A 12,744-nucleotide genomic window follows, 5' to 3' on the forward strand; every position below is an offset into this window, starting at 1 on the left:
AGGAGGAATTCTGAAATGAGTTTTATGCCTTCTCAAGTAGACTAAAGTAAGTTCAATTAAGTGAATGAGTTTGAATGTGAACCATAAGTAGGTGCAGAAATTCAAATTTGGTTTTCTCTAAAAGGATATATTTTCTTGAACTTTTGATCTGCTCTTGGTAAAGAGGATGTAAGAGCTGTTCCTTTGAGTACGTCTACCTAAGTGACAAATCTGTTTTGTGAAAATAATGGCTGAGGTTACTCTTAATATTTTTGACTCTTTCTGTTATCACTTTGAATGGATACCTGAGCATTGTTTCACAGTGAGTGTTGTTTGCTATTTGAACAACATTTTAAAAACTTTTGATATTTTGTGACAAGCTTCTCCCTCAAAAATATTCAAATCCTGAATGAAGGCGTTCTTTAGACCTGGTAGACAGAAGAATGATTACTCTGAGGATTTTCAGAGGGTCCCTGAGACTTCTCAAAAAATTTGCTCTCTCTTCCTACAAGGAGAAAAATGCTAAAGTAATTTGGCTTATTTGGTCTGTTAAATTAAAGGGGAAACATTGTGAAATAAGTGACAATAGACTTTCTTAGCTGGTATTTGATGGGTAAATGTTATTAATATAGACGTCTCAAAATTAGATAGCATTCCTAAAATTCTGGTCTGCCCTGGTTATCAGTGATAAGTTCACTTATTATCTGGCACTATTATATGTCACAGAAGTAGTCAAGTTTCTTTGCCAATTGCCCTTTTGAGTTCTTTGTCCATTTCCAGATAGTTGTTGTTTTACTCTGATGCTTTTTCCTTTTGCAAATATGTTTCAGCTTCCGAGAAATTCCTGGAAAGGATTCTGACACAAAGAGTCTAAACGACAGGTTTCTGATAAACCTTCAGATTGTAAAACGGAACGGAGTAAGAAATGACAGAATTCTAACAGAAACTATGCTCATCGATCTGCTAACAGAAGATTCAGATCAAGAATTGATTATACAGGACTGTGTGCACTGATTAGGACGATTACAAATTTTTAGGACTTCCGTTTGAAATATTGTTGAGTTTTGATGTGTTGTTTTGTTTTCTCATAATGAAGGAAATCTTTTTCTCTTTTCTCTTATGCTAACTTTGACTTACAGCCGTTTGGTGAAATTATACCTTTATGAGCAAAACTGAAACATTTATCTTTTTCTGCCTACCTTATCCCTCCTGAATTTGGAAACCCTTTGTGACTGAGTATGGTCATTTCGTGGCAATATTTGCATAAGTTCCATAAGAATCTGTTCTCCTTATAACAGGACACATTGGTTATATTACCAAGGCTTGGACTGGAATGTCATATTTGAAACACACAGTCTCAGATATGACAAGACAGCGTTTCAGGAACAAAGATTGGACTTTCTGGAATACAGCCACTCGGAAACACAGGCCTGGTACCTTGTTTACTGAGATTTTGGCAATCTTACCCGGTAAGTAAGGAAGCTTGCTTATCTGGCAGGTGCAAGGAACCTCCGAATATTTGGGGAGACCTCAAAGAGAACACCACTCAAATCTGTAGGTACTGCAGGCCAAATCTGATGGCAAGTCCTTGGCTTGGCTTTTTTGGCCTCTAGAGGCCTTCACAGTTCAATCTGAGGTTCCGCATGAAAAGATCCAGTGAAGCACATTTAAAAAAGCCTGTATGAACAATTGCTATTCTTTCTGCTCTTATGTAAATAATTGGAGCAAGTTGTATTGAAACTACACTTGATTTGTAAACCCGTTAATCCTGATTTGGCTATCTTTTGTAAAAATGAGAGTGATTTAAGAGAGAAAAAATTATGTTTCTGCAGAATCTATAGTAGGCATTCATGGATATTAGATTCTAGCTCTTTTCTTCCTCAATATTCATGTATTATTAATAGTAATGTCTCCTTGTGGCCATCTACCTCTGACACCTGGAAGTTCCCTGGCCACAATCAAACATTTTCCTTCAATACTACTGTCCAAATACTAACTAGATTTGCCTTGTCACACTTGGATCATACAGAACAAGTTCCAAAGGTAATGTCCCCAACTTATTAATACACACAGGATGGACAATACAAAATTTGGGATGAATATATTTGGTTCACTCCTACTAGTGGGCAACTCAGTAAAAGGCCACTTTCTTTTGGGGAAAAAATATCGTCCCTGTGATACATGGCCTTATAGCACTCGACCTATGGGAAAAAATCCCTGTTATATGTGTTCTCATATCATAGCCTTAAAAAAAATTCTGATTGGTTATAGACTGACAGGGATACATGGCTCAACATGCGTTGGTTAGCCCCTAACGGTGCTCAGTGGATATGTGGCTCCAATTTATGACCTTGGCTACCACCTGCATGGATTGGACGATGCACTCTAGGCTTTGTCTGGATGCAAGGTGGAACTACATTTACTATATCTCCTCCTGCTAACCTACCCAACTTGCAACAGCACTTGACCAGCCCTGTCTTCCACTAGTATGACCATCTTTCCACAATTTTCTTCCACCAATTAGGAATCGACTTTTGTAGCATATTCAAGTCTTGCACATGGAAGTCCTAGACAAATTTACTATGAAGGCATTAAATGATACACAACATAGCATTTCACTGCTCAATTTAGAAGTATCCCAAGTGTGTAAGGCTGTCCTCCAAATCCAAATGGCTCTGGATGTCTTGACAGCAGCACAAGGGGGCACCTGTGCCATTATAAAAACTGAATGTTGTGTCTATATTCCTGACTACCATCAAAATATTTCTGACTTGGTATCCCAGCCATCAAATTAAATTCATGTCTGACCAACCCTAAATCTAAATGATTGGTTGAACTCCTAGTCAGGACAAAGTTTCTGCACTACTTCAAAACCTTATTCATTGGGTTAAACATACTGCTTGTATTTCTTATTATAATTTGTTGTCTCTTTCATTGTTTGTCTTATGCATGTCAAAAATGTTTCACTTCCTGGACCACCTCTTGTCAATGACTCTCTCATCTCCAGAGGATCTGTATAACTTGTCAGGCTTGAACTCAATGGGGCAAGCCTTCTGGTCCAATAGACTGCCTAAGTGTACCTATGGCCCCATTTAGGGACAGCTCTATGACCCTGTACAGCCAGAAGTAGTCACAGAAGACTGGCCATCATCCATATCCCCAAAGATTTCCAGTCCAAATAGGTTCAGGGAGGTTTTATGATGTGGATCAGGGCTGCCCCAGCTAGGGAAGCTGAAGGTGACCTGGACTACATGCCAAACTATATGACCCAGTGGGTTTTTTTATGGTATGAATTAGGGCTGCCCCAGGGCGAGAAGCCCAGGGCATTCTCACCTACATGCTGATCTATATGGCCAGATTCGTATCTAAAAATATGACAACACAATGTCCAGACCCCATCTGTACTGAAATCATTTAAAGACATTTTACATCATTATTTCTTTTTTGAGTAAAAATAAGTCATATACCCATGCCTTATGAAATTAGCCCTAACCCTCTAGTCAGGGTAGCAGCAATAGCTCTGACCCATGGGTCCTGTCCCCAGGCAGCAGCAGCAGTAGCTCTTCACTGCTAATGTGTCCTGTCCCCATGCTATCGTGTACTGTTCTCTCAATAAAAGAACACCAATGCAGGATCTTGAGAGTCCAAGCAATCTTTCATTCGAGGCTTCAGCTCGCTGAGCCCATATCAACGATTCTACCATGGAAAATAAAAAACAGTCCCAGAAAATGGAAGGCACAGAAATCACACATGAATAATAGAAAAAGAAAGATGTCAGTTTTAGACATACTCTGAACGTTTGAAAGTCGGAGTAAGTCACAATCCCAAAAACCCAAGCGAAGGTCAAACCTAGGCTAACTGGTAAGGGTGAGTTATGAGACTGCTAAAATCAGGATCTGAAAGCCTGTGTCTATGAAGTTTGCAGGGACAGCAGAGACACAATTCTGACAAATCCTCTGACATCATAGTGGAGAAGAAAAACAAACTGGCCTCATCTACACAGTGCCCGAGTTGGGCTGAAGTAGCATATTCAAGTCCCATTCCACTCAACTGCAGGTTGCCAATGGAACATGAAAGGTGCCGGCCCGTGGTGCAGTGGTGAAGTCTGCACGTTCTGGGTCGGCAGCCCGGGGCTGGCCATGCGGAATTCTGGGGGTGAACCTCCTCACCGCTGGTCCAGCCATTCTCGGGGAGGCATGGGAGGTAGTGTAGAGGCAGCTGGGAAGCAACGTCAGACAGCGTCAGTATTACTCAGCAAATACAGCAACATCGACAGCAGATCTGAGCACAGCCATAAACATCAGCCGAAACAAAACTAATGAAAACTTGAAAAGAACAGAAAAACCGAACCTCAGGAAAAAAAGAATAAGATCTCTAGAAATAAGCTTAGCTAAACAGGTGCAAGCTATGGAAATCGAAAACTAGCAAAACTTTGGGGAAAGAAATTCCAGAAGACACAAGAAAATGGAAGGGTATTCCGTGCTATAGGAATGTAGGATCTAAAATACTTGAAACCTCCATAACGGATAAAGCAATCTCTGGATTCCATGCAATCCCAGTCAAAGTTGCAGAATCTTTGCCACAGAAATATAAGAGAGAATCCTTAAGTCTCTATCCAGCAACAAGGGACCCTGAATACCCAAAGGAATCCTGAGGAAAACGAACAAAGTAGGACATATCACATGTACTGATTTCAACATGTAGGACGAAGTGCTACATACCGAAATGGCACAGTCTGGTCTCAAAAACAGACACAGAGATCAATGGAAAAGAATCGAGAGCCCAGAGGTCAACTCACACATATATGGACAGCCCATTTTCAACGAGGAAGGCAAGAGGATCAGTGGAGAAAGGAGAGTCTCAAGAAGAAAAGGTGCTGGAAAACTGCACAGCCATATGTGACGCAATGAGAGTAGACCATGATGTTACATCAGGCTCACACACTACCTCGAAATGGATTAAAGCATTGAATGGAAGACTTGAAACCGTGAAACTTCTAGTAGAAAACCAGGCACCTTGCTCATGGCCATGTGGCATAGCCACCTATTTGGAAGAAGCATGTGTGACTGGGCAAGGGCAACACACGAAACAAGAAACAAATGGGATTGCATCCAACGCAGAAGCTTCTGCCCAGCCGAGGAAACCATCCACTCAATGCAAAGACAGCACAACAACTGCGAGTGGATGTTTCAAACCACACATCGGAGAAGGACTGAATAGCCAAAAGAGCCAACGACCGCACATGCCAACACAAGAGAAAAAACAACAAGCAAATTAAAACCTGGGCAAAAGATGGAAACAGAGTTTTACCAAATAAGATAGAAAGATGGCCAACAGCTGTCTGAACACATGTTCATAATCATTACGTCTAAGGCCAATGCAAATCCAAATGGCAATCAGATAACAGCACATTGTGGTCAGAATGCCCATAAGGAACAAGATAGGAAACAAGTGTTGGAGAGGAGGTGGAGAGAAGGGAAGCCTCCTGCACCGTTGGTGGGAGTGTAAGCCGGTGCAGGAACTATGCAAAGCGGTGTGGAACTTCCGCAGAAATTTCAGAATCCATCTACCATATGATCTAGCTATTCCTCTGCGTCGTATTTATCCGAAGAACTTGGAAACACCAACGCATAGGAATCCCTCCACCGCTGTGTTCACCACAGCCATAATCCTGATGTCCAGGACTTGGATATCGCCCTGTGGCCCATCAAGGGACGAATGCAGAAGGAAGATTGGCTATAGCCGCACAATGGGATAGCACTCAGCTGCAAGAAAGGGTGCAGTCCAGCCATTTGTGACACCAGAATGACTCCTTAGGGTATGAGGGGAACTGAAAGAAGCCCCAGGGAGAAAGTCAAATACCGTAGGATCTCACTTACAAGGAGAAGAGTAAAATAAGGAGAAACAAACAGGTAGCACATGACAAGGGATTGGGGGTTCCCAGAGGGAATCGGTGGCAGAAGACAGTGGAAGAAAGAGTTGATTAGGCACCAGTGTATGGTATGGGCATGTCATTAGGCTTACGGTGGTGAAGATGATGTACCATACAAAGAAGTCTAAATCTAGAAGGTTGTAAATCTGAAAACAATAGGGTGTTATAATGCAGGGTTATGGCAATCAATTCATGTAAAATCAAAACTACAAAAAGGCAAGCAGGTTTATGGTCTAAAGCTTTGGAGGCTGAAAGAGATTAGAGAAGATGAACTTCCAAGCATTGATAATCACCTCCAAGTGCTTAATAATGCTACAGAAAGGTAGACAGTGGCAAAGAGATGAAGAACAACTCTACCAAGAGAACATGTTCCGTGCTAAACTCAGGATCCAAAGGAAAAGGTTACCGTCCATGATGTTACTACTAATTACCTTTACAAATAATCAAAGCAGGCCAACATCTTCCCCAGTTCAGGCAAAATGTTGGTCCAAGAATCCAATTCAGTGCCGGCCCTGTGGTGTACTGGGTAAGTTCCCACATTCCACTTGGGTGGTACAGGCTTCATTGGCGAGCATCACAGGTGCAGATCAGATTAGTAGCATTAGCAAATATAGATTTCACGGTATGGTGCAGACAGACATCCTAAAGAAGTCGAAATTGTGAAGAGACGTTATGAATACACATCAGAGTAAGAACCATGAGAATATTACAATCTATGAACGCATCAGGAACACCTCGCCAAGTGATGAAGGAAGGAAAACATGTGACCTGCCAGGTGGAAATGGAGATGACACGATCATTACGCATTTGAGGATTGACCAGGAAAGTCAATCTCGGGAGGGACTCCAGGGCTTTCTCTGGGGAAAGTCCACCCATTTGCACTCATCCACAAAAGATAAGAGATAAAACCCAGGATAATCTGAAAGGAAAGAAACTGGTGTCCAGCGGGATTGTAATAGACCTTTCAAAGTTCGAGGATAAAGTTATAAACAGACACGGAATCCAGAACAAGGAAAACTATCCTACCTGGAAAGGGGAAGTAGTCAGACTGGTATGAGATGGTCGTGAAGAACTGTGTGCATGGAGGTTTTCAGGACAGCTTAGAATTCTGAGGATGTTTATGACATCACGGTAAGCATGTCACCCAAGATGGCCGCAGGTCTCCAGCCCGAGGATTGGTCTAGGCTTGGATACTCAAGTGACAGATACCCAGATACAGCTTTTGCAAACAGAATCTGGGCACAGAAACGTGAAGAGATGCAAGAGACACTAATTCAATGGATAAGAAAGGAATCATAGGGAAGAAGTGATAACAGAGGGACAAGCACTGAGAGGAGAACATTGCCATCTCCTCAAGTCGATGGGGAGGCCATGCTGATTCAAGCTTGAAACTTGACTTGAAACAAGAGGCCGGACCTTGAGCTTATCAGACCTATGTTGGCCTTCTGCCTTACTCATAATGCAAAGTCAAGAATGATCTCTTGAAGACATTGAAGAGAAGAATAGAGGCCTCGGTCCTAGGTCCCTAGTATTCTGTGAAGAGAAGTCTCACTTTCCATAGCTCTGGCGTCATAGGCACCCACTGGGTACATGGTAATGTGTCACTAGGCATCTCTTTGAAGCCTGGAAGGAATGGGCCCCTGTCATGCTTTGGGTATGTCTCTTGGTTTGGAAGGACTCAGGAAGAGTGTGCAAAAGCACCCTTTTGCAGAAAGCTTCGTTACTGTGTGAAGGCTGTCCTCCCAGGCTAGAGTGCTCAGTTGAGATCAATGAGATTCCCTCCCCCATCTCTTGCCGTAGAAGGAGTAGTGATTAGGTGTTTGACACCACACATAACGATGTTTGCTGAAACTTAGAACATTACCATTCTATTTAAAGGAATATAAACATGCCACAGCTGAGGAGGTAAATTAAACAAATAACAAAACCTGTGGAAATAAAGTAAGCCAGTATCTAGACGTAATCTAGTGGAGCGTTCAAGGATCAGGTGTGAAGTTCTGAACTTTCCAAATCTAGAAAAGAGACAGAAGAATCTCTCAGCTGGAGAGTGGAATCTATCAGATTCATCTAATTTGTCTCGGAACCATTGTGTCTGGGAAGGTGGTTTCCAGGACAACCTCAAACATGGCGTTTCTGATCTCACAATATCGAACCAACCAAGATGACCACGTTTACTCAGTGCTCAGTTGGATCTAGGCTAGGATGGCAAAGATTCCTTCAACTGACCGATGGAAATTCAAAGACAACACCCAACAGTAATGAAAGCACTCACACATCAGCCTACAGAACCTATGGTGATTAAAGAAATACCAAACTCCTAACTTGAAATGAAGGAGAACACACTGATAAGCATATCGAAGGGAGATAGCTCAGCACCATGACGATTAGACTATGGAAAAGAAAGCAAGCTCCCAGAAAATGGAAGGCAAACAGAAATCACACCTCAATAATCCACAGTGATTGACTTCAGTGTTTAGTTAGGGTATGCGTGAACGTTTGAAAGTCCGAGAAAGTCACAACCCCAAAGCTTGCATTGAAGGTCAAACCTGGGCTAACTGGGAAGGGTGAGTTCTGAGACTGCTCCACGCGGGCTCTGAAACCCTGTGTCCCCGAAGCCTGGTTGGAAAAGAGACACGATTCTGACAAATACTCCAACATCACAGTGGTCCAGAAAAAGAAGCTGGCCTCATCTACACAGGGCCAGTGTTGGGCTCAAGTAACATGTTAAAGTACATTCCACTCAACTGCAGGTTGCCAATGGAACATGAAAGGGGCCAGCCAGTGGGGCAGCCGTGAAGTCCCTGCGTTCTGAGTCGGCAACCCAGGGTCGGCCACGTGGGATCCTGGGGGGGAGCCTCCTCACCGCTCATTCAGCCGTTCTGGGCCAGGCGTGCAACCCAGTGTAGAGGCATATGGGAAGCAACGTTATACCACGCTACTCTTGTTCAGCAAATACAGCAGCATGGCCAGCAGATGTGAGCACAGCCATAAACTTCTGCCAAAACAAACCAATTAAATGTTGCTAAGAATAGAAAAAAGGAACAGCGAAAAAGAAAGCATGCCAGTAAAAAGAAAAAGACATCTAGGAATAAAATTGGCCAAACAGGAGAAAGCTATGTCTACCGAAATCTAGCAAAGCTTTGGGAAAAGAAATTCCACAAGACACAAGGAAACGGAAGTCTATTCCATGTTCTTTGAATGGAAGAACGAACACACTTTAAGCATCCATACCGCAAAAAGCAATGTCTGCATTCCATGTCATCCCAGTCAAAGTTGCAGCAATCTTTCCCACAGAAATAGAAGAGAGAATACTAAAGTTTCTATGTGGCAACAAAGGACCCTGAATAGGAAGAGGAATCCTGAGGAAAACGAACAAAGCAGCATGTATCACACTTTCTGATTGCCAAATATAGGACAAAGCACTAGGTACCGGTACAGCACAGCCTTTCCCCCAAAATAGGCACACAGACCCATGGAACAGAATTGAGCCCAGCAGTCAACTGCCACATATATGGGCAGCCCATTTTCGACACGGGAGCCAAGAGGAGACAGCAGAGAAAGGAGAGTCTCGAAAAGAAACAGTGCTGGGAAGACTTCAGAGCCACAAGTGGCACAATGAGACTAGACCATGATGTTACACCAGGCACACATACCACATTGAAATGGATTAAAGCTTTGAATGGAAGACTTGAAACCATGAAACTGCTGCCGGAAAATGCAGGCAGATTGCTCTTTGCCATCTGGCATAGCCGCCTACTTGGAAGAAGCATGTGTGACTGGGTAAGGGCAACAAAAGAAACGAGAAACAAGCGTGACTCCATCCAACGCAGAAGCTTCTACCCGGCCAACGACTCCATCGACTCAATGCAAAGACAGCACAACTGCGACAGGATGTTTGCAGAACAGACATCGGAGAAGGGGTGAACAGCCATAAGATCCAGTGAACTCATACATCTCCACAGGAAAAAAAACAATGAGCCCAACAAAACCTGGGCAAAAGATGGAAACACACATTTCTCCCAGGAAGATAGAAAGATGGCCAACAGGCTGTATGAAAACATGTTCCTCATCATTAAGTCTGAGGCCAATGCAAATCCGAAGTGCAATGAGATAGCAGCTCACAGTGGTCAGAATGGCTATAAGGGTGAAGACACGAAACAATAAGTGTCAGAGAGGAGGTGGAGAGAAGGGAAGCCTCCTGTACTGCAGGTGGGAGTTTGAGCCGATGCAGCCACTACACAAAGGAGTGAAAATTCAGAATGTTTCAGAATCCACCTAGCATATGATCCAGCTATTCCTCTGTGACGTATATATCCAAAGATCATGGAAACAGTAATGCACAGAGATCCGTGCACTGCTGTGTGCACCACAGCCTTACTCCCGATATCCAAGACTTGGAAGCCTCCCTGATGCCCATCAAGGGACGAATGGAGAAGGAAGATAGGCTATAGCCACACAGTGGCATAGCATTCAGCTGTCGGAATGGATGCAGTCCAGCCATTTGTGACCACCAGAATGGCTCCTGAGGGTACTAGAGGAACTGAAACAAGCGCCAGGCGTAAGGTCAAATACCACAGGATCTCACGTACAGGAGAAGAGGAAAAACGGACCAACAAACAGGTAGCATGTGACATGGGATTGGTAGTTCTCAGAGGAAAAGTAGGCGAGGGCCAGAGGGAGAAAGAGTTGATTAGGCACAAGTATCGTGAGAGCCTGTAATTAGCCTTACGGTGGTGAAGATGATGTAACCTACTCAGAAGTCTAAATCTATGAGGATGTAGATCTGAAAGCTATAGCATGTTAGAATGCAGGGTTACGGCAATCAATCCACATAAAATCAAAACTCCAAAAAGGGGTGCAGACTTACGGCCTAAAGCTTTATAGGCTGAAAGAGATCAGAGAGGATGAACTTCCAAGGATTGGTAATCACCTCAAAGTGCTTAATGATGCTACAGAAAGGTAGACCCTTGCAAAGTGATGAAGCGGAATACTAGCAAGAGAACATGTTCCGTGCTAAACTCATGAACCAATGGAAAATAATACCTTCCATGATGTTACTACTGATTCCCTTCACGAATGATTGAAGCAGGCCAACATCTTCCCAAGTTCAGGCCAAAGGTTGGTGCAGAAGTCTAATTCATTTCCGGCCCTGTGGTGCAGCAGGTAAGTGCCCAACTTCCTCTTGCGTGGCCCGGGCTTCAGGGGCTAGCATCCTGGGTACAGATCAGATTTCTAGCATTAGGAAATCCCGATTTCAAGGTAGGGTTGGCACAGAGATCATAAAGAAGTAGTAATTGTGAGGAGACCTTATCAATACTCACCAGAAAAAGAACCATGAGAATATTAGAGTCTATGAACGCATCTGGCACGCTTTCCCAAATCATGAAGGAAGGAAAATATGTGACCCACCAAGATGGAATTGTCAGACTGCCATGAGATCACACGATCATTGTGCATCACAGGATTTCCTGGGCAACGTCAACTTGGGAGGGAGTCCAGTACTTTCTATGGGGAAAGTCCACCCTTTTGGTCATATCCACAAAAGATATGCGATAAAACCCAGGATAATCTTAGAGGAAAGAAACCGGTGTCTAGAGGGAATGTAGTAGACCTTTCCAAGTTAAAGGACAAAGTTGAAAACTGACGACCCATCCAGAACAAGGAAATCTATGCTTCCTGGACAGGGGGAGTAGTCAGGCTGGGAGGAGACGGCTCTGAAACACTGTGTGCATGGAGGTTGTCATGACAACTTTGAATTCTGAGAGTGTTTATGACATTACAGTGAACGTGTCACCCAAGATGGCTGCATGTTTACAGTACCAGGATTGGCTTAGGCTGGGATACTCAAGTGAGAGATACCCAGAAACAGCTTTTCCAAACAGAAACCTGGCACAGAAACTTGAAGAGATCAAAGAGATGCTGATTCCAGGGATAAGAAAGGTATCATTGTGATGATACTTCATTCTTCCTTCATTTTCTTCCATTCCATGCGCACTGATGCCCTTCCGTTTCCTTGTATCTTGTGGAATTTCTTTCCCCAAAGCTTTGCTACTTCTGGGTTTACATAGCTTTCACCTGTTTGGCACAGCTTATTCCTAGATACCTTGTTCTTCCTACTAGCATGCTTTTTTTTTTTTTTGAGGTTCAGTTTTTCTATCCTTTGCAACTTTTGATTGGTTTTATTTAGGCAGATGGTTACTGCTGTGCTCACATCGGCTGGCAATGCTGCTGTATTTGCTGAGGAAGACTGGCCCAGTCTAATGTCGCTTCCCATCTGCCTGTTTCCTTTGTTGCCCATTCCTGTCACACACGCTTCTTCCAAATAGGCTGCTAAGACAGATGGCAACGAGCATGCTGCCTAGGTTTTCTCCTAGAAGTCTCACGGTTTCAAGTCTTCCATTCAAGTCTTTAATCCATTTCGAGGTGGTTTGTGTGACTAGTGTAACAGTATGCTCTACTCTCATTGTGTTTTGTTTGGCTGTGCAGTCTTCCCAGCACCGTTTCTTGTCGAGACTCTCCTTTCTCCGCTGTGTACTCCTGGTTCCCTGGTTGAAAATGTGTTGCGCATGTATGCATGTGCATATATGCGTGAGTTGACCTCTGGGCTCTCGATTCTGTTCAATGTATTTGTGTGCCTGTTTTTGGGCCCAGACTGTGCCGTTTCGGTTCCTAGCGCTTCGTCCTATATGTGGAAATCAGAAAGTGTGATACGTCCTGCTTTGTTCATTTTCTTCAGGATTCATTTGGGTATTCAGGGTCCTTTCCTTCTGGATAGAGACTTTATTATTCTCTCTTCTATTTCTGTGGGAAAGATCACTGCAACTTTGACTGGG

This window comes from Equus asinus, chromosome 25 (genome assembly GCF_041296235.1).
Source record: "Equus asinus isolate D_3611 breed Donkey chromosome 25, EquAss-T2T_v2, whole genome shotgun sequence".
NCBI lineage: Eukaryota > Metazoa > Chordata > Mammalia > Perissodactyla > Equidae > Equus > Equus asinus.